Below are 23,580 nucleotides of genomic sequence, written 5' to 3'. Positions count from 1 at the left end.
AGGACTCGCCCTCACTGCCGTGTGCACAGCCCACATTTCCTCTCCTCTGTACACGGTCTTCTTCCTTTGTACTGTATTCAGAAGCCCGGTATTCACTTCCCTGTGCACAGACCTCGCTCCCTGGGCTGTCCAGAGCCATCTTTCTCCATGCCCTGTAGAGACTTCTCCACCTCTTTTTGTGGAGAACTGTCCAACTCCCTGCCCCATGCAGAGCCCACAGCCTCCCCGGCCTGTGCAGAGGTCTCTTCCTCTCTGCAGCTGGCATACCCTCTTCCTTTTTCTAGTATGCAGAGCCCTCTTCCTCTGTGCCACATAATGAATCACTCACAAACCCAGAAACCCACTCCCATGACTACATGAGACTGTATGGGGACTTCAAGATGCAAACTAAAACAAGTGCCCTTTTCTTCAAGAGTTGCACAGCGCCCTCTTCCTCCCATAAGTGTACAGAGGAGTCTACAAAGGTAGGGTCTGCCTTATTCAGAGCCCTGTTTCTTACTGCTTTGTACAGAGCCTCTTTTCCCCACTGCTGTATACAGAGCCTTGCTCCTCTCTGCCCTGTAGATCCCTTATCCTCCCTTCTGTAAACGTCGCCCTCTGATTCCTTCCTGTGTGGAGAGCCCTCTCCTCCCTGCCCTCTGTAAGAGCTCTCCCTCCTGTCCATCTGCAGGTGCCCGCTAATGCCCTAACCTGTGCAGAGAAACCTTTTCTCCCTGACAAATTCCCTCCTTTTCTACTCTCTACTATGCAGAGCTCTCTTCCTCTCACCATGGGCAGAGCCTTCTCCCTCTAGTTTGTGGAGAGCCCTATCCGTTGCTGCTCTGTGCACACAGCCCTCCCTGCTGTGTGCAGAATGTCTCATTCCCTCCGATGTGTTGGCCACTCTACCTCCTGCCCTGACTGCCGCCTCTTTCTCCACCCTGTCCCTGTGCAGAGTGTACAGAGCCTTTTCCCTCCTTGCGTTTTGCAGATCTCTCTTCCTCCTTTCCTTTGCAGAGGTCTCTCTATCCTTCCTGTTGCTAAGATGCCCTCCTCCCTGACCTGTGTCAGCCCTCTTTCTCCCTGCTCTGTTCCTAACCCTCTCCCTACCTGCTCTGTGGATTAACCTCTCCCTACCTTTTCAGACCCTCTTCTTCCCCCATGTGGACAGAGGACACTTCCTTTCTGTTATGTACGGTGTCCTCACCCTCCCTATCCTGCGCAGAGCCCTCTTCCTCCTTGCTGTGTGCAGGTCCCTCTCTTTCCCTGCCCTTTGAAAGACTTCTTGCTCCCTGACCAGTGCAGAGCCCTCTTCATCCCTGCCTTTCACAAGTCCTCTTCCCTATGATGTGTACCGAGCCCTGTCCTTCCTTGCCAGATGAAGAGCCTTCTCCCGTTTCCCTGCGCAGTGCCCTCCACCTTCCTGCTCTCTGCAGAGCCCACTTTCTCCCTGGCCTTATGGAGCACTCTTTCTCCACGAAGTGCACACAGCGCTAACCCTCTCCTCTTCTGTGCTCAGACCCCACTTCCTCAATGCCCTGTGCAGAGGCCTGTTCCCCTCTACTATGTGCAGGGGTCTTCATCTTTCTGTCCTGTGCAGAGCCCTCCCTTTGCTGCCCTCTGAGGTTACTCTTCTTCCCTTCTATATATAGAGAATTCTTCTCCCTGCTGCATGCAGAGCCCTATCCTTATGCCTCTGTGCAGTCCTCCTGCTCCCTGCACAGTGCCCTCTTTCACACTGCCATGTTCAAACCCTGCTTCCTCCTGCTGTGTACTCAGCCATCTCCTTCTTTAAGCTGTGCAGAGCGTGTTCTCCCTGCCGTGTATGTAGATTTCCTCCTTCCTGCTGTATGCGGACCCCTTTATCCCTGCAATGTCCAGTGCCCTCTACATTCTTGCCTTTTACAGAGCGTTCTTCATCTCTGCTTTCTACAGAACCCTCTTCCGTGCAGCCCAGTTCAGAAAACTCTGCCTTACTGCCTTGTGCAGAGCCCTCTGCCCCCTGCTAGCTACACCAATGTCTCCTTCCCTGCTGCTTGCAGAAGAACCCACGCCTCTCTTCAACGTGCATTGCAATGTACATCCCCACTTTAGTCAATTATCTCTATATACTATACAAAAATTTTACTTAACTTGTTGACCTTGAATGGGATGTACGTCTCATAAGCTTTTGATGAAGGCAAAAAGTCTGAATCTGAAACAAAATTCTGTGACCATTAAGAATCCCTGTTTTATGTTTCTGAAGACCTGCACATCTGAAAGCCTGAATACACCATAAGGTTAACAAGATTTGTCATAATCATATAGCATTTTAAAATCTAATACCTTATTGTATTATTTCTTTTGATGATGACTAATGTGAACATATTATAACAATATTTTTAATATTTTAAAGTGCAAGGTCATGAGCTTGATCCATGTTACCAAAAAAAATTCTCTTCAAATTCTTGTTACTTGAATTTTTTTAGGTAACATAAATCAATTTCATGCAAAAATGTAAACAATTGGCAACCTTCAGCATTAATGGCCAAATCATTGAGTATTTTCATGACAGGATAGTGCCCTGTTCATCACAAAATGTCTGCCTTGTGAAACAGAAGATCCAGCTAACCCAATGGCCCATAATGAATCGCTCCTCTGGTTACACAGGGAAGTGAATGGGCTGGTCACATTGTGACATCCCATGTGGGGAGTGTGTGTATGGGTGTGTGTGTTGGGGTGAAAATGAAGAAGATCCAGAGCCAGACAATTCCTTGGAAGAGGACAACGGCCTCAAAGATAGCAAACACAGGGAAACGTTGAGTTTCAGTGGAGCATAGACCTGGAGGAGAAGTCAGAGCACCCACAGATGATGATGAGTCACTGACACAGAGCCACCAAGTCCTCAGGTTTAAAATAGGGTGCACTGAGAGCATGTACCTTACAGTCAATGTGGTTATTAGTGTGGTTATTAGGAAATTAGGAAAGCCTCTGAGAATAGTACTGGCAGGCCGTCACGATGAACTGTCGTAGTCACCACAGCCAGTATTAGCATCACTATCGCATCTGAGCCACTGAGACACTTACACTGTACCATCCTAGGTAGTGTTCATTCTCAACAACATAAAAAAATTTTGTTTTGTTTTTCAGTATTTGATGCTAGGGATTGAACCCAGAGCCTCGTGTATCGTAAGCATGCTTTTTACCTCTGAACTAGTTTGCAATGTTTTTATGCCTGGAGAGACCAGTGAGAATATTGCATCACAACCCAGTGGGGATTGTACTGTCAACCTCTGAATTAATGAATATCATTAAAAAGGAAATACAAGCTCTTTAGAAAGGTCTCTCCAAACTTCACAGCTGCACGAGTGTTAAAGTCACCTGCTCAAGGCACTGGGAAGAGCACGGGGCCCACGGAGTACCCTGATGAAGGCCAGGAGTTGTTAGTGTTCTGACGGTAATATCAGTGCAAGTTTACTTCAGGGACTTCCAGGCCTGAGATCTGTCCTGCCTGTGCATTGGCTTTTCAGCTTTTGGTTTCACAAGAGATTAATGCTCTGTTTAAGGTCCTATTTATGTGAAAAATCTACTGACAACATAGAACTGAAAGCCCCCAGCCCCCAATTTTATAGATGAAGTTACGGGGTTTTGGGACAATGAGACCCCCAAAAAGCCAGTGAGAGGGAGAGGGCACAGCAGGGTGACTGTAGAGCCCGACTCATCTTTGATATCTCTAGGCTGCTTTGGCAGAGTCACATCTCAGGCCTGACATTCCTGAAAGCTACTTCACAATGAGATCGTGATTATGGTTCTTTCCACTAAATGCCCTACTACATACAGTCTCAGATAAATACAACCAAAAGTTTTGCCAGAATTGACTTTTAAACCCAGATTTTCCCCCACTTGAAACCTGATTTATTAATTTACATCCTTGTACTCACCATAATTTCTCTCTGTTTTTCTAGATTCTCCAAACAATTTGAAAATTCGTGCGAGGAGGCGTCTGGAAGGAGAAAGGAGTCAGGGTTTGAAGGCAGAGGCTGAGGAAGGAGAAGCCAGCCTTACGCACCTCACCGTCAGTCTCTGCATCTCCCATGAACGTGATCTTGAAGTCTCTGAACCAGTGAGCAAACTTCTGCTGGGCTGCGGAGACACCTGCAAAGAAAGTATGATCATTAGCTGTGTTCTCAATGTGAGGCCAAGGGTTCGAGGAAATTTACTCCCTCAAAATGGGTAAGGGTGCTGTGCTCCCCCTGCACCTGGTCAGTGAGTGGCACAAGCCAGTTCCCATCAGCCTCAAGCTGGTGTGCCCTCTGAGTGGCCCCTGACTTCTGTTCTACACCCTGGCACAGAGCAGGTGATGGAGAAACACACACACACACACACACACACACACACACACACACACACACCATCTTCATTCCTTTATGGGATTATTTCACGTCATTTCCCCAAAGCACTTTCTTCTTCCCTGCTCACACAGGTCAGAACTTGCTCAGCTCCAAAGTTCGGGCTATGGCTCGAAACACACACCTGATAGTACCTCATGGGGCTGATGAGATCAGGCTGCCTGCCAGAGTTTCAAACATCAGGCCTTCCAGAAGCTCAAGGTCAGCCAACCAGCTACTGTGTACTACCTGCTAAATAGCTACCCCAGCCAGCCAGCAAAACCCAGAAAATTCAAAAATGACATTCACAGGAAACAGCCGCAGGGATGTGCACCAACGCCAATGACATGGTATAAAGAATTCTTCAAAAGCACTACAGAGGTCATCCTTTCTGTTCACTAGAGATTAAGAGAACTGTGGAAAATCTAAAATAAATTAACAGCTAGGGATATAGTTCGGCGGTGCAGCATATGGGTTCAATCTCCAGCATTAAATAAAAAGAAGAAAAAGAAATGAAAAACAACCCTTGTACTCATTGAAGTTTAGTCTCTAGCCCAGTGTGACACAGTTACTGAGCTGGCAGTGTAGCTCAGTGGTAGCACCCTTACACAAGGCTCTGGATTTGATCTTAGCATCATAGAAACAAGTAAATAATATGGGTGAACTTTTATTTTAAGATGACATACCACCCAAGGTTTGGTGTGTGTGCATAATCTCACTGAGTATTTTCAAGAGATACATGCAGTGGAATTCACTCATTTTCTAAGAAGAGCTACAGATTAGAGATATCAGTTAATTAGCACAATCACTGCTGCACAGGTGACAACTGCAAAGACTTGCTGTCACCCTAGCACCATCTATCCAGGCCTGGGCCTGAGCAGGGTGCTCTGCAGCCAGTGGTCTACACTGCTCTCCACGAAGCTACTCACAGACCTGTATTCTCCACAGTGAAGCCTAACAGCATCCTGTTGTTTGAAAATAAAATTTCATCTCCAACAAGTTGAAATATTGGGGGAAATGAGATCAACAGCTGCTGATCAAAGTCTTTACTTCCTATCAATAAAAATGGGTAAGAAAGTAAGCAATGTACAAATTAAACATTGTTTCTATAGGACTGTAAGACAGCAGGGGTAGATTTCTCTACTATATGACAGCGAATGGAATGAAAATGAGAAATATTTATTTTCGTATTAGAAAATGCTACTTAATTTTTAACCTAAGCATTAGGTATAAAACCTATCCCAAAGCCTCCAAAGACCAACTGTTTCTCTCCATTCTCCAAATTTTCTAATAATGCCCCCGAGCACTTTCAGCTGCCATCACATTTTGTTGTTGTGAATAGACTTTTTTGCATTCACAGTCAAACTGAGCCAAAGCTCCAGAGATTTCCCATGTACCCTTCACCCACAAAAATGACCTCCCACACTGTCAACATTCTCAGCCTGTGTCATGGTGTTTAAACTTCATTTCCCTCCAATCTAATTCATGTTTCTTTTACATTGTCAAGGTTATTGTTACTTTATAACAAAAGACCCACTGGGAGGCCTAAGTAGGAGAGGCAAAACTGTACAGCAGTTGGATGACGACAGTTGTAATTTCTTATCCTTGAAGAATGGAAGAAAAGCACAAATTACTGTGTGAAACGTGACATATCCCAAGCATGGTGTAAGCCCTCTCCTCTCCTGGCACACGCATCTCTGCAGTGCGACTCTGTAGCTCCCCCTATGGATGGCTCAGCTATTTTCCCACCTCTTGGACTGCTCTTATGTTTGATGGAATACTGGAAAAGCAACACTGTGCAATTCAGAGTCTTCACCCCTCAAACTCTTCACTCCCCTGTTCAGCTCTTAAAACACTCTGCAAACCACGTGAAGACGTCCAGGCCTGGGTCTGAAGAGCAGTAAAAACTTGCAGACCCAGGAACCCTTGCTGCCCCAGCAGCTGCCCACAGGAGCTCCGCTTCTCTGGGCTTGCAGGTAGTTGTGTGTTGGCAGGAGGTGTGAGATGCCTCAGTCAAGTCCAAGCTGACATTCAGAGTGGCTGCTGTTTCGAGCTGCCAGTTTGGGAGTGATCACTTATAAATAAATGGAAACCGAGCACTCAGGCCTTAATGCAGTCTGACTGTGTTGGAATTGTAAAGAGGAATGACTGAAGGTCAGCACACAGTCGCAAGGCATGAAGAGCTGTGCTGATGTGTCACTTGCATAAGGTAGAATGCCAGGACAAAGAACATGGAGAAACTTGGATGGATGTACTTTGTAAAGGAAGTGAAGGAAACTAACAGCCCGAAGCCACAAGAAAAATGCTCAGTTATTAGTGATCATAAAAGTGAACCTTAAAACCTCAAGATGCCTCAAAAATTATTAATTCTGGGAACTCCATGTGTTGGTGTAATTGTTTGTGTAGGAACAAATCTGCTAACACTAACAAAGATAGAAAGATTGGCATTAATTACTTGTTAAGTAATCTGACATTTTCTGGAAAACCTGATGATATTCTAAACCCCAGAATGTTGGCAAAACTTCCAAGACACAGCTCTCCGCATGGCTGTCTGTGAGTGTATCTTAGAAATCCCACGGAAGGGATCACAGTACTAACCAAATCATGGAGAAGACAAGTATCGGCCAATAGTGTGAATGGGTAAACTATAGTAACCACAGTTATACACGTGAAGTTAAGAAACACAAACTTGCACATCAACACAGAGGGTGCTCACAATCTTATTTGGACTGCATATTTGTATATCAATACCTCTACATTTTGTGATTGTACAGTTAATATTTGGGGGATGCTAGGGATCAAAACAAAGGCCTTGTGCAGGCTACATACATGCTTTATCACTGAGCTACACCCCTAGGCTCCAAAATAACATTTTACAAACCACAGCTGGCGTGGTGGGGGCATACCTGTAATCCCTGCCTCACTGCTTGTGCAAGCCCACGCTCACACATACACTGCCAGCCCTGCCAGCTCCACTCATCAAGAAGCAAGCCAAGGCTCTGCTCTGAAACCAGGAAGGTGGAACAGCAAAGGTCCTGGCAAACACCAGGGCTCTCTACTCCCCCAGCACGACTTGGACAGCTCCGAGGCCACCAAGATGCTTCTGATAGCACTGCCTTCAAAAGACCAAGCTGCCTCCTTGCTCTCTGGACAACCAGCAGAAGGGAGGGGCATCCCTGCCTCAGATCCTCTGCCTCAGTCCTGGCCCCTCACTGACATCTTCCTACCTGGTCCCAGAGCTGTCCTTTGTTTAGTGAGGGAGCAGAAGGAGCCTTCTTCTCCCTGCTCACCGTCTCCCCAGCTTTGGACCAGACGCTCTGACTCATGTCCTCACCTGAGGCATTTACAGGGGAGCAAATGCCCCAGGATGCACGTCTGGGATCCCTCAGTTCTCGCCCATGACCAGCATGCACTACAGCTGTTCTGACTTTTCATGAGAGCAAGAATAAAATAGGAAATTCAAGTCAGCAGAACTGACCCTGCTCACAAAGTGCATTAAGGAAGCTTGCTGTGACTAGTCCTCCTTGGCTTCCCTTTTGATCTTCTGCCAACCCAACACCCACAGCCATTGGTAGCAGCACTTTCTCTCTAGGGATCAGGTCTTTGTATTCCAAGGCCAGAATGCCATAGACCTAAAAGGTTTGCTAAGTGAATGGAAGAAATGGTCCTGTTCGAGAAGCAGGAGCTTTTAGGAGCCCATAACTGTCCCCTTCATCCATGCGCAGGGACCAGGGCAAAAAGTGCCAGAGGAGAGCTTTCTGGCTCCAAGCCCTGTTTCCAGTTTGCAGATGGAAAAACTGAGACCTAACATAAAACAAGGGAGCAATGGACTCAGTTCCCACAGAGACAGAGGACAGAGAAGGTGCCTCTCTGTTCAAGTTTCCTAACTCAGCCAGACCCTCCTCTGGCTTCAGAGCACTATGGTGGTGGTGGTAGGGTACTCATGTTCACAGCCTCCATCAGAGCAGCTGCAGCGAGAGAGTCGGGGATCCTAATGGCCTCTGAGGAAGCAGACTGATCGCAGTCTAAACACTAAGACCTGAGGTCTCAGCGGCCAGACTGTGGACAGGTTGAAGGACAGCCTGTGGCGGGGCTGCTTTGATGAGCTGCTCCTTCACCCGTCGGTGGAGAGTCTCCCACCTACCCCAGGCTCACACTGCTGATGATGACAACAGCAACAACATGAACTACAAATTAGGAACATTTCCACAGGAATCATGAAACACCAGACCCCGTCCTGGGTGTTTTCAATGGTTAACTCCCTCAAACCTCAACACTCCTGTCCTGGGCTGCTGATACTATTTCCTCTTTACAAGAAAATAAGACTTGTTCAAGGCTGCACACTGCCAGCCAGAGATGCAAAGAGGAGTCATCCAACATCCAAGCCATGTTCCTTGCCCCTCCACTCTGCTGCCTTGCTGGTGGAACTGTCTCTGCTCTGGCCGCAGGTCCAGAGGCTTCACTGCCTCTCAGCAGGGACAGTGGCACTATTACTTGTTGGCTCCATCTTGCAGAATAAAACTCAACTGCAAGATTTTATGGGTAAGTGGGTTGGGGTAGAGGCATCAAAGAGGGAGACACAGGCTGCCTGGTGGAACACGGAGGGATTACCCTGAGGGAGCTGCCCATACAAAGGCCACATGCTTCCCAGCCACCCAGAAGACGACCTGGGAGGGCAGGGGACTTGCCCCGGAGAGCTGAGCTGAGCTGAGGCCAGGCTGGGCCTGGCATACAGTTCTCCTGCTCCTTGGCAACAGGTTCTTCCTAAGCAAGGGCTGTCCTTTGTTTTTGGTAGCAGGGTGTTTGGTCAACAGTTTCCTGTATTGTAACACAGACAAAACCTTGATCCCTCAAGCAAAGGTTCAGAAACTTAGAGCCTCACCAAAGCACTTGACTTAGAAAGCTAGATAAAAAAGCAATAAAACGAATCCAGGGAAGGGAAGGAAAGAGGAAGGACTTGATAAAGAAAAAGCAAAAAATAAGGACTTGGGGAACAGAAAAGCAGACAGAATAAATACAGTCAAGAATTATTTGAAAAGACCAATAAACATAGATCAAGACTTTTAAAAAGCCCCAAGTGAGAAGATAAAACCAGAAATACAGATGAGGCAATATAAAAAAGAGAACATACACTCCACACTAATAAATGGGGAAATCTCAACAACAGGTGCAGTTATCTGGAAACTATGTTATCAAAATTAACTCAAGAACAAGTAATAAAATAAATAAGCTCAGAGCTGGGCGTGGTGGCACATGCCTGGAATTCCAGCACTCCGGGGTGCTGAGACAGGAGGATTGCCACAGGTTGGAAGACAGCCTGGGCTACAAAGCAAGTTCACGGTCAGCCTGGACTGCGTGATGAGACCCTGTCTCAAAACATAAAAATAACAGCCCCATAACCTTGGAAGAAAGTGAAAAAAATGCCTTTTAAATAATAAGTGTCTCATCCATTTAGCTTCTTGGCGAAGTTTTTTTTATTGTTTTTGTTTGGGGCAAATCTTTTAAATCTTTTAAAGGACATATACTCCTGTTATTAAACTTTCCTAGGATATATAAGTCCAGGAAACTCTTCCTAAGCCATTTCACCAAATTAGCATAATCCTGACAGAAAAACTTTCTATGATGCTGCAAACTCCAATGCACAGTCTTGTAAAAATTAAATAAAAATGGATCAAAGACTTAAATGTAAAACCTAAGACTATAAAATTCTTAGAAGGAAAATAAGGCCTAAATAATCATGATTTTGGATTAGGCATTGTTTTCTTAGGTATGACAACAAAGAAAAAGGAATCGAACTCATCAAAAACCTTTTGTGCTTCAAAGGGCGCCATTAGAAAAGTAAAATGATGGCCCACAAAACAGGAGAAAATATTTACAAATCGTGCATCTGATAAAGCACTTGTACCTAGAATATATAAGGTTCTCCTATAGCTTATAATAAGAAGGCTAACAAACCAACTTAAAATGAGCAAAGGACTGGAATAGGTATTTGTCTAAAGAAGAATAAATGAAATGGTCAGCGAGCAAATGAAAAGATATTCAGTGTCATCAGTCAATAGGGAAATACAAGTCAAAACCACAATAAAGCATCACTTCACACTCACTACAATGGTTATAATAAAGAAGCTAGATTAGAAAAATCTTTGCAAAGATGAGAAAAACGGGACCCTAACACATTGCCGGTAGGAATACAAAATGGTGCAGCCACTCTGGAAAGGTCCAGTAGCTCTCAAAAGGATGAAATGTAGAGTTATTATAGGACCCAGCATTTTTATTCCTATATGTATCCCAAGAGAATGAGACCAAATGTCCACACAAAACCTGATACTCCAATGCTCATAGCAGCTTTGTTTATAACAGCCAAGAAGTGGACACTACTGAAATACCCATCATCTTATTAGTGGATAAAGAAAACAGAATATTTGCCAATATCAAGGAATAAAATATTAGTGCATGCTACAACATGGATAAACTTGAAATGATTATGCTGAGTGAAAAAAACGAGTCACACATAGCAACATATGTGTGAATCTATTCATGTAAAACATCCAGAATAGGCAAGTCTTCAGACATAAAGTAGATTCGTGGTCACCAGGGAATAGGGTACGGGACAGAAGGAAAAGGGGCTGCTAATGGGTGTGGCACCCTTTGAGCTGTGTTACGAAGTATCCCAAAGTGACTGGCAGTAGCTGTACAAATTTGTGATTGTATTAAAAACCACTGAATTGTATGTACACTTGAAAAGGATGAATTTTATGGCACATGAACTATATTCCAATAATTCTACTATTTGAAAAATTGCCATCTAGTATCACCATCATCTTGAAAAAGAATTAGTAATCTGACACCAAAAATACTGGAATGATATAATGTTAAATATGTTTTTAAGCTGCATAGATTTATTTTTATGGGAAAAAGTATGCAATAAAAAAAGCAGTTGACACATAACAAACAAAACCGTTCAGCTGATAAAAATAACACACAAGCAAGTCAAATGACAAATGGTGAACAACAAATTGGGAGGAATTATTTGAAGCATATATCATAGATAAAGGATCATTATTCCCATGTATCATGAACTTACAAAAATTGAAAAGACCAAAAATAATGACGCAGAAAAATGGGCAAAGTACATGAATATAAACCCTTACTCTTTCCATATATAGACTCCACCAAAAAAGCCAACACACTGCAGGAAAAGGAAAATAGCATGGTTTTTCAACAGATGGAACGACCCTCACCTGGGGAACCCTGGAGGATGTTGAACATCACAGAACGAAGCTGAAAAAGCGTGTGCGTCAGGTCTTCTTGCCTGTCTCATCTTCTTTACATCAAGAATTCAGAGAGATTCCTTCAGTGATGCCGCTCCCTACTTGATGTTCTTGGGGGCCCCTCGGCGCCTGGGATCTGAGCTCGGGCGGAGGCAGCCTCTGTGGCCTGGCCTCCCTCAGCTCCAGCTGCTCATCTCACCTCTGCGTGCACTTCTTCACTCACTTTCATTCCCACCCATTTCGGCACTTCCTGTTACCTCTTACAAGATGTTTTCCTGGTCACACAACCTCAGGAAGACGTAGGTGGCTCCTCACACTCCTGTGACACAGGCCATCTGCCTTTCTCACTGTACTTCTACACTTTCAAAATGTTTACTGAATACTTTTGCTGGTCCAGGACTCTTGCTAAGAAACTGTGTGCAGAAGTTCATTTAATTCTCATAGCAGCTCTGTGAGCAGAGAGTTTTTCTCATTTCAGGGAGGACACTGAGGGCCAGAAAATCCAAGTGACCTTCCCAGAGTCAGTCACTAAACCATCTGAGGGGTCAAGGACTAGAGCTTAGAACAACTTGGTAGACATCCTAAACTCTTGATGGCAGTGCTCAGTTACTTCATCCTAAAGAGTTTCCTCTGCATCCTCAAGTCTCTCTCTGCCATTCTCTCCATGATGGAAGAAGGATCTGAAAAGTACCAGACGTTAAATCACATGGTAAACTAAAAAGCGTAGTGCACAGACAGACTTAGGATTTGTTCCATCATGCAATTTCTTTGCTCACCTTAGAACCAGAGGATTCTACCTGTGCTGTCTTTTACAGAGAGGCTGAGGAAAGGCTCCCTTTTTCTCTGGGGTGTCCCTAGGATATGTAAATCCACCACATAGCCAATCTCCCTCTCAAAATACAATTGTGACAGTCAGGCAAAGAGAGGGCAAAAAAACCCCATAAAGGCTCATCAAAGCTGCTGGAAGTCTCCAGCTCCTGACCACCAGTTAGTGATGACAGGATTTATAACCCTATTAAATGGTGTGACATGCAGCCTTGATACATCAGTTCCCCCTTCTTCCCAAATCACAGACAATAAAAGCTTTGGCAGTGAAAGTTATACATCATCATAAAAACCTGAGACATCCCAGTCATCAATTTCACTCACATCCTTAATACACTGGAGAGAGTGCAGGAGTGGAGCACCTCAAAAAGCAGGGAGGGAAAACCACAAAGAGAGTTTGAACAGGAATAGTTACAAAGGTCAAAGAAGGGATTCATCTGGGAGGGTGCCATTGGGAGAGCCTGCCTCCACTGGAGGTGTGGAGACTGCAGACAAGCTGGGCCCTTGGTGGAGCCACTCTGGGCAGCCCAGAGGCCTGGTCCTGGGGTAGGAGTAGTCAAAATAGGCTGGGGGAAAAAATTCTCCTTGGGGCGGGGAATTAGCTCAGCGGCATAAGTGCCTGCCTTGCAAGCAGGCAGTCGTGAGTTCAATCCCTCGTACCGATTTAAAAAAAAAAAAAAAAAAAAGGCTGGGGAACCAGAAGAGGAAATGGGTATCAGGCACCCTGGGGCCCTAGGTTCAGAACTAGGGGAGCCTCTTACTCTATCAGCTACACTAACATAAAAGAGAATTTAAAGTAATGCCACCCTATGTGTCTTTTCACAACCCACTCCCATATGAACAGAGGGATATCCACACTGGTTATGGTCCTACCAGGGTAACACATTTTAGCAACTCTCCAGGGTTGACATTATTGCTTAGGATAGCCCAATACTTCTGGTCCATCTAGCTGGAAGAGTCACTGCACAGAACCCTAAGTGCACCCTCAGCTGCCCCTATCCCTCCCTTAGGCCCTCTGTAGCCCTCCCCCATATCCAACCACCTTGATCATACATGGAAGATGGGAATCTGGGAGAGGAGGAGACAAACTCAAAAGCCCCAGTCCATGAGGTTAGCTGTCAGTCAAGCAGAATCTCAGAATGAGGGCAGACAGCTTGCAGAGCCTGAGCATGCCACTTCATTATCCTGCCTTTCCCATGGTCTTCCTGGGTGCCCAACCCAGGTTTCCCACCCATCGCTACCTGGACTAGTGTTTGGCATCCTTGTCTCAGGTAGATAAGGGCAATAAGGGGCAGGGAGCAGTAAGCCTACTGCACATAGGTGTGAGGAGCTGAGGGCTTCACTTTCACTGGCTCATTTCTGAAGGGCACTGGACAGAGGCATGACTCATGCACCAGGCTTGGCCCTCCCTGCCCAAACGAGGGAAGGAGGAAAAACCCCACTGTAGACAAGCAACAACAATTCTTTTCCTCTAGCTTTTTTCCCCTGGAAATAAAACAGAAGAAAGCTTGCTTGGGTCCAGGTGGGAAGTTGCTTGCCATATTGGGTTCCCCCACCAGGCAACAAGAAGCCCGGGGGAACTGCATAGTCAAGAATGCTGGGGTGTCTGGGACATCTCCAGATGGCCTGGCCCAGCTAGGACATGGCCTACATTTCCCAAGACATAAAGGTTTTCTGCCTGCTGCTGTGTGCCCATGAAAGCATGAGCCTTCCCTGAGAGGTTCAGTTGGAGGAGCTTGGCCAGGTTGCTCACCATCTGTCAGAGTGGTAGGCTGACTTTACAGGGTGCTGGATTTTGAAAGGTGAATGGGCACAGAGCCCTGCAGCCAGATACCACCCAAGATAAAGGCAAGCCAGATGAGATGCAGCTGCACATGGCTTTGACCCACCCATCGGCTTTGTTTGTGCTCTGTTCCCCAGATCAGAGTCTTCCCCAGTTTAGAACCCTTGTCAGACTTCTTGTCTGTCTCTGTCACACCAGGCTTGGTAATAGCAATGTGGTTTCATAGTCAAATGTGTGGCCTCTGAAGTCTGATGGCCTGCAATTGAAGTTGGCTTCATCACTTACAAGCTGTGAAACCGACAGCAAGTTTCTGTGTTGCTCTGTACCTCAGTAGTCAGACCAATAAAATGCAGACCATAGACTTATTCCTGCCTATCGTTGTTACACAGGTAGACAAGGTAACATAAAGTGCTTGGAACAATGCCGGGTGCCAAGCAAGTGGGCTGCTAGAGCTAGTTATCACTTCTGCGAGTGACTTTTGGCTTAACTGAAACTAGCTGAGGCCTGCCTCTGGCTGTTCAGGATTAAGACCAGGTCCAATCCTTCATCCACTAACCCCTGAGGTGGGCAGATGACACCATCCTGGGCCTGGGACAAGAGAAGCATGTAAAAGGGATCAAGGAGTCTGGAAAGGCAAACAATTATCTGGATCTGCTCATCCAGACAGGCAGCAAGCGCCCAAGGATTCAGACTGGAAGTGGCCTCACCAAACATTTATAGACCATCTCAGGTTGGGAGTAGAACTGCTATGGTCCCTTAGGTAATAAAAATAAAAGCTAATCGAGACAGATTAGAGAGAGGTTTCCATCCTGGGCTGTGGACATTGGGGAAAAAAGAAAAAGCAATAGACAGTGGAAGCTAATACATTTGAGGAGAAATGATAATTATGATGATATCTTGAAATCAAATGTGCCTTTTTGCTCCATGAAGATATGCATGCAGATGTGAATCATGTCAACAGCCTTGACAGTGATCTAGAAGGGTGGAGTATGGAGTGATTAACAATAACGAATCATAATAGCTCATCTATCCAGCCCGTCAGCCAGCACGTCCTAAGTTCCTACTATAGTCTAAGCTTTATACTAAGCTGGGCTGGAGGACACGGGAACAATTCAGAGTCTCCTAAGTGTAAGCCCAGAGTTAGGACATAAAGAATCATAAATTAAGACACGATGGGATAACAGGCATATTGGTAGGCTGATCCAGGGCCCACGTCTGACTGGAGTAACTTCGGAGAGCTTCCTAGAAGAGGCAGCGTCTGGGGACTACTCCCAGTAGTCATGGAGACTGCCAGGTCTGCCAGTCCTTAAGTCCCTTAGCACATATCGGGAGAGCCTTTTACTGGCAATGCCTTGCACCAGCTCATGTTTGCATTCTTCCTGAGTAGACAGGTCCTGAGCACTAGGCACAGTCAAGATGAGCTCACAGGGAAGAGCTCAGCTCCTTATAACTCATGCAGCACTTTAATATCCCTCCTCTCACATGTGCACCCTGCAGTCCTGCAAGGAGAGGATGAGCTGGGATTCTTAATTCCCAGTGGACAGATGTGCAAACTGAGGCTCGGAGAGGGCCAGGGTGTTCCCCAAGATCCCAGGAGTTATGGTACAACTGGAAGGAAGGTCTGGGATCTCAACTCCAGTTCAGCCCAAACACTCTCACAGCACTTTTTTTTTTTTTGTCTTTTCCTTTTTATCGGTACCGGGGATCCAACTCAAGACTGCTTGCTTATGCCGCTGAGCTAAATCCTCAGCCCCTTCAGTCACCTTGATTTGGGGACTTCCAGTGTGCAGGACTGTAAGATAATTAATTTGTGTTTTTTACCCTCTGAGACTGTGGTAAATTGTTACAGCAGTAACTAACACCTGTGCTAGGTGTTCTAGCAGTGTAGCAGTGTAGCAGCTAGAACATGGAGCCGAAAATCTCTCTGTGCTGGCCAACCTCACCCTGCAGCTCTTTCTCCATCCCTCACTGGCAGGGCCCCAAAGCCTGACGGCCTCAGAGTCCTCTCCCAGGTCTAGAGTTTCAAAGCAACGTTTAAATAGCCAAAGAGGACACTCTACACTTTGGAGTGTCTACTCATTTCACCCACATAACAAGTTTCAGGCCCCGTTTTATAGACGAGGAAGCTGAGGCTCATGCAGAGTTGAGAAGCACCGTCATCAATTTCCAAATGGTAGAGCTGGTCTGGCCCAGAGTATAGACCAGAGACTAAGCAGCTCCATCAGCTTCTGTGGACCCCGGACAGCAGCCTCACTTCTCACTGCAGAAGAACTTGTGAGAGCTGTGCTTGGATTCCGCAGAGATGCAGAGCCCACTCCGAACAGCAGCAGGACAATACTGAGGTTAGGAGAAAATCAACTCGTAACTTCCCCCTGAGGGAACTCAAGCAGATGAACTGTAAGGTGGACAAAAACAGTATGAGTGTTTCAAAGAGTGAAGGACTAAATGGCCCAAAGCAGTAGCAAATGCTCAATGGACATCGCTGATCCTTGTTACCTCCAGGCGCAGCCTGTTAAGCTTTCAGACAGCTCAGACTGTGAAGTTCTCCTTTGTGTCCCACGAAAGCTGCTCTCCGTGGCTTCCCCTGTGCACTGCCAACAGCCTCACCCGCTCCCCACAGGCCTGGGCACTGGGAGGCCTCCCTGGGATGACAAGGTTTTCTTTCCCTTCCCTGGCCTGTCCTCCTCTGTGAGCAACCTGTGGATCACACACCAAGAAGAATTCACCCTGTAGTCCTGAAGTTTTATGGGCTGACTGAGCCCAGCACATTGTTAGAGAAAGGTCCATGATGATTTATCTACATCATGATATAGGACAGAAATTCTCCTCTTACTTGGCAGCTAAAGGTGTCCATGAAACATGAAGTAAAAACTCTTTTTAAATTGAACAACAATATGCAGGGTACAAAACTCTTCACAGGAAACAAGCTACATGTGTTTAGCCTGGTGTATGTTCATAGTTTTAAAGGCCGTGAGAGGCCACATGCCTTCCAAGGATTAGAGAGGGGCATGGTCACATGTCACTGTGTGTACTTTGGCGTCACTAGAATTTATTACATAATGAGCATGCATTACTTTTTTCATTAAAAAGTAACTTTTTTATTTAAAGAGAAAAAAGAAAGGAAATAAAAAAGCAGTAACAGGGCACAAATAATACAGAATTTCAAGAAAAAAAATATACAGTAAGAAATCACTAGTTAATAGGTTACACACCACCATCTTAGAAACAGTTGTCCAAATTATAAAATTAAAGCATATAAAGTGGACATGCATACAGTGAGATTGCAGACAGTTCTGTTCAATGATCCAACAAAAGCTCAGTAATATGGTTTTCCATCCTACACACTCAAACATAAATGCAGTTATATCCCTTAGACCACCTTCCTTTCCTCTCAAAAAGTAACTATTTTTAAGAACTGGCGAGAGACTAAACCAAACTTCAGAGCAGACAAGTCAAGAGGACAGTTTCCCGAGAACTTCAACACAATCTCCTGCACAAAGCCTTTGCACCTCACATTTGAAAAAGTCATGGTGCCTGCCTGGACCCTCTCTCAAAAACAACTGGATCTTCCAGGGAATTAATGGTTTTCCTTTGTGCCTTAGTTTTGCCTTGTACATGTGTTCATGTTTGCCTCCCTAGGCAGACGGAATTTTCTGAAGGCAGGAACTCTGCACCCCTCAGGACCCAGCAGAACTAACGTGATGGAGGCGTTTAGTTTTCATGGAAGCTGAGTGAAGAGTGAGTCACTAACCAATGGCAGCGGCTCTGCCAATTGCCCAGGTACTGTCCTTTGGCATCTTTTCTCCTCCAGACAGTGACCCAGCGTTGGAAATGTCTGACCAGGAGACAAGCTAGCAAAATCACTATTTTAGGAAGATGGATGATAGCAGGATGAGTTGGCAAGCTGGGCACCCAAAGTTCTTCTCGAAGGCTATTTGGAATGGTCAGTCTCCAAACTCCCCACAAGGGTGAAAATCTATGCGTACATTACCACAAGGGCCTCCAACTTTGTTTACTTTTATCCTACAAAATACAAGGTCAGAAACAAGAAGAGTACCTTGTGCTAAAATTATTTTTTTTAAAATTGACATTGTACTTTACGCAAATATTAATTCATTTATTCAACAAACAGTTCTTGGGAACACTGTGCTAAATTGAAAACAAATCAGTTTTCTTTGATGTACATTTTAATTGTGAAAATGCTTGAATTTCATCTTGGCTTTAAAATGATCAGAACTCTGATGTTTCTGAGGCTTTGGGTATCCTTCCAACACTAAGATCCCAGAATCCAGTTTTCTAAGGATCTAAGAATCTATCACTGTGGGTCTACTGAAAAACCAAAAACAAATATTTTAGACACCAAATGAATTCACCCTGCATCATTCTGGGATGAAAACAATTCTGCACCTCAGGAACAGTTCCAATCTTAGCGGATCATGTCTCCTTGTGAGTGGCTCTGCCTGGGTGGTGGCATCACTAGTGCAGCAAAAGGCCTGTGACATTTAACCTGGAGACAGCATGATGCTTCTCAGTGGGGTGAAATGCCACACTGCCCCAAGTTCCTGAGGATCTTGCTTGTGGCCTTGGACTTCATCTTGAGCAGTGCCCATCCAGGCAGCCCAGAGAACCTGTGCCTAAGCTTAGCTGAAGTCAGAGACCCAACGGTCACCTGTGAAGCACCTGAGCAGCCTCACCTGGCTTGATATAGGCTCTTTGTTGGGTAGTCAAGTAAAAAAAAGGCAGGAAGCATGATGACAGAGGTTGGTGCAGGGTCACAAAGTCACATACAGATAGGTGCCAGCAAGTGAAGTAAGAGAGGCTGGCCAGGTATTTTCTGGGGTATGTGAATAGGGCAGCCACTTCTCATAGTCACTGAGTGGCCATATAGACATGGAGACCCAAGGTGGACACATCCTTCAAGTTTTTCTTTTCTTTTGTTTATTGATTGATTGATTGTCTTTTTGAGACAGGGTCTCACTATGCAGTTCAGGCTGGCCTTGAACTCACTTTGTAGCCCAGACTGGTTTCAAACTCACAGCAATCCTCTTGTCTCAGCCTCCTGAGTGCTGGGCAAGTTTTCAAGAGAGGCTAGACATCTAAATCTCTATATTAAGTCTTCTCGTTTTTAAGGAAAGGAACGTTTTGCTTCTCAGTGGTGGTTTATATATTGACATGGATCCAAAAGTGTAAATGAATTTCAATAAAAAGAGCTCTTCCCACACTCTCTGCCTAAACAAGGTGATTAAATTCCTGAGAATCTTGAGTTTCTCTGACTTGCACCAATGCAAATAAACAGTCACTTGTTTGAATGCATGTTTTACACAAAAGTTGTCCACTGTACACTAACCTTTACCTTGTTTTCATGAATCTTGTATTCCTAAGATCCTTCTCCATGAGGACAAGCTGCTGTCCTCTCTGGCAGGTAGGCACAATGCTGCCCCATCAGCAGGCCCATGGCCAAGGACACAGATCATTAGTTTTAATCAAGACACAGCAAAACTGCTGACAGTGCAGGAACTGATTGGCCATGTTATTGGTTTGCAAATGGTGAGCAGCTTCTGAACTGTGGCCCTGGCTGGCCGAGCAGGGGTTTAGCTTAATGTTTAATGTGGCATATAAACGATGGAGAGAAATCAGCTCATTCTCTAATGAAATCTCTGAGCAGCTTGGAGAGGGCTGGGGTGAAGCAGCTTAACAACCACCTGTTCCCCAGAGTCCCCTAGACTGTATGCTCTGGGTTTTGTGAGAAGAAGAGAAATGCAGAGTGGACTGGGAGGCTCTGACCACCCCTTGAAGGGTTTAGGACTGTGACAGCACAACCACTATCATGAGGGCACTTAAATGAATCTCTCACAGTTACATGGAGCCCCCAAAAGCTCTTGGGGATTTCTTTAAAGCATTCTCCAAGTTCTCAGTGGAGCCAGTGACTACTTCATAGAGTGCTCTGAAATTCTGGGGGGGGGGGGGGCTCTTCCATGATGGAGGGGCTTTATGGCTCCCACACAATGAAGAATTCTCCTTCTTGGATCACATTGAGATATTTATCAATAAATGGGCACAGCTTGAGACCATACTCATAAGTGAAATAAATCAATCTCGCATGTGTGAATACCGAATAGTTTCCCTAATGTAAGTAATGATTCAAATATATAAAAATATGTGGTAATCATGATTCCCCATTAGGTGGCCTTGAAGCCTTATAAAGTTTTCACTCATTAATTAGAAAGGCTTTATTCTGGGCTTCTTGATATGAAAATATTTGAAGCTAGAGTATATGAAGTTTTACCCAAATATTTCAAGGAAAAAGACACTATGGTAACTACTATTAAGTCAGGTTATAAGGTGGTGAAGTACTAGGTTATTGAAACAGTCATGCTGTGACCTCTATTGTTATATTGTTATGTCCTGTTTTATCTCAATCTCCCCCTTATTGTTTCAAAAAAAAATTAGTCATTTCTTATGTTTGTCTTAATTAAAGAAAAAATTCAAAAAAATTAGGATATATAAATAGTAACTCTTTTCGATTTCCTATTAACTTGTTTTGAAGTCCTGTAGTACTCCCACGATCTTGTTTTGACTGATTAGACTCTCTTCCATTCTATATGATAGTATCAAGTTTGAAGACATAGGCAACTACTTTGAAGACAATAAGATTCACTAAGATACCCATTCTGGTTTGACTATTGTCTTCTTTGGAAGTCCTGTAATGTTTACAATGCCTAAGTTTTATTGGTCTTGTTCTCTACTGTTTTGTCCAACTTTATAACATCTAATAAGATAGACAATTCTTTTTAAGGAAACAAGGGACAACGTTGATAACCATTGTTGATAAACTTGTACTCTGTTCTACACCATGTGCTACGTCTATCCTTGGTATTGACTGACAGCTTTGTTTTGCCATATTTGACTGTATTCTTCCCCCCCACCCAAAGAAAGTAATAAGCACTAAGGAGTAATAAAATCCAAGATGTGTAAATTTTGTTGTAAAAAAGAGAGGGAAAAAAAAAAAAAGAAAAGGAGCTCTAACGGATATAACAGCAAGTGTGTTTGGGGGTGTTAAATAGCTGACTTTATCAATGTTTTTGGAACATTGAACACAGCTGTTTGCAGTCTCCCTTTTGAATGTCCACCTTGTGTTCTTTGATACTGTGATTTGAGGAACTATTTTCAAGAAAATAGTGTGTAATCTACTAGCAGGTAATTTCTTACTGTTATGGTTTTTTGTTTTGTTTTGTTTTGTTTTGCTTTGTAGTTCTGTATTGCGTGTACCCTTACGCCGCTTTGGTTTGTTTTGTGTTTTTCTCTTTTTCCTCTTAAATAAAAAAAAAAAAAAAAAAAAAAAAAAAAAAGAATTCTCCTTCTTCTCACACTGTTCTCATGTCCTGCCAAACATTCAAGTGGTGAAAAATCTGTTTACAATTACTTGTATCTAGAATTGAACTTCATTTACATATAAATGTGAACTTGCCGTTTCCATGGTCTTCACACACTCCGAGTTTTCTAGGAATGCAGCTACTGTGTAAAGCGAGCAAAGCTCATACTTTGTTTTACTTGGAACTTGCCAAGAGTGGCTCTCCTATTTGGAAAATCACACTGGCGATCTGAGCCAGCCGAGTCCCTGGTCTGTACTCCTGCAGAAGTCTGCATTCAGGGCTCCTGCAACCATGGGGCTTCGGTGTACTGGGCAAGTCCTGGGCCAGTGTGCTACATTTCAGTTTAGATACTCAGAGCATGGATATATCAAATAGTTATTTAATTATCAACAATTCTGTTTTCACTTCTCCTTTACCTCACGAGGCATAGATTTGATTTTATTTGAAATTAGATCTGAAGATAGCCTACATGCTTTCTAACTTTAATTTCAGGATGGTGAAGGGACACTGTAAATATGTGCTACCCCAAAGGGATACTGGGTGGGGCTGGGTGAGAGCTCCACCTCGATGTACTCATAAGCAGGATCCCAATGGGGTCAGGCTCTCCAGCCAGTGGAGAGGAAGGAGCAGAGGAAAGGTCTGCTAAATCTTCACACAGTACATCCGAGATACAGGACATGTGTGCGTGAGTGCTAATTCAAAGGCTTCATTAATCACGATGTAAATTTTGTGTTGTATTACTATTTTTTCTTTTTTTAAAATTTTATTTAAGGAGAAAAAAACAGAAAAAGGGTACAAGTAATACAGAATTTCAAAAAGATAAACAGTAGGAAATCAGTAGTTAATAGATTACATATTGTCATCTTAGAAATAGTTCTTCATGTTACAAAATTAAAGCATACCAAGTGGACATTCAAACAGTGAGACTGAAAACAGTTCTGTTCAGTGATCCAACAAAAACTTAGTAATATGGTTATCTATCTTACACACTTAAATATACATGCAGTTATATCCTTTAGAGCATTTTCTTTTCCTCTCTTTTTTACAATGACAATTACACATTTTGGGTTTTATTACTCCCACAATTCTTATTACTTTTAAATTTTTTTTTATTTTAAAGAGATTAAGACAAAAGAGAACATAACAAAGCAGTTCAGAACAGAACAATGTAAGCAACATAGTATTTCACCATAAGACAACCTGATTATTAACAGTAGCTACCACAATGTCTCTTTCTTTGAAATAGTTGAGCATACCTTCATATACAATAGTATCAAACAACAAAATAGTATAAAACCATTCAAGAGAATGAAACATTACAGGGCATTCAGAACCAAATAACAGAAAATGAATGATGGCTACTATATTATCTCACTGTCCATAAAAAATTTGTTTATACTATCACACATAATAATATCCAATAAGATACAACATGATAGAATCAATGGAAACAGAAGAACAAAAGGATGGTAGGACTTCAAAGCAATATGATATTAACTCGGCACTGGCTATTGTAATGTTTTGTTCAAAATAGTTATTCATACCATCACACATAATAAAATCCAACAAATCAGGACAAAATCATTCCAACAATGAAGGCTTCAAAGCAATGTAATGGGGAATCATGATTACCATAAACGCTTATGTACTATTACCATTTCTTATACTAGGGAGACTATATGGTACTTATACATGTGAGTTTCATTTATTTCACTTATGAGTGTGGTCTCAAGTTGCATCCATTTATTTATAAATATCTCAATGTGGTCATTCTTTATAGCTGAGGAGTACTCCATTGTATTAAAAATACCACATCTTTTTTTCCATTCCTCAGTTGATGGACACTTAGGTTGCTGGACACAAGACCTGGCGATTACAAATTGTATTGCTATAAACATGGGTGCACATATATCACTATGGTATGACACTTTCAGTTCTTCTGGGAATATGCCTAGAAGTGGAATAGCTGGAACAAATCGGAA

General features: G+C 43.9%; 1 long non-coding RNA gene across 1 annotated transcript in view; it reads right to left on the bottom strand.

Moving 5' to 3' along the window:
* Positions 1–23,580, bottom strand: part of LOC134478641 (uncharacterized) — a 54,067-nt gene that overhangs the window by 11,157 nt on the left and 19,330 nt on the right. Inside the window, exons 2-3 of the long non-coding RNA XR_010051377.1 lie at positions 4,028–4,113; positions 3,900–3,961 (exon numbers count right to left, since the gene is read on the bottom strand). This is a non-coding gene — a long non-coding RNA (uncharacterized LOC134478641). The remainder of the gene's footprint in view (positions 1–3,899; positions 3,962–4,027; positions 4,114–23,580) is intronic.

The sequence above is a fragment of the Cavia porcellus genome, unplaced genomic scaffold (assembly GCF_034190915.1).
Source record: "Cavia porcellus strain 051 isolate PalLab524CR breed Dunkin Hartley unplaced genomic scaffold, mCavPor4.1 scaffold_14, whole genome shotgun sequence".
In the NCBI taxonomy this organism is placed as follows: domain Eukaryota; kingdom Metazoa; phylum Chordata; class Mammalia; order Rodentia; family Caviidae; genus Cavia; species Cavia porcellus.
Note: the sequence above shows the minus strand (reverse complement) of the source record. Positions and strands in the feature narration are given on the sequence as shown.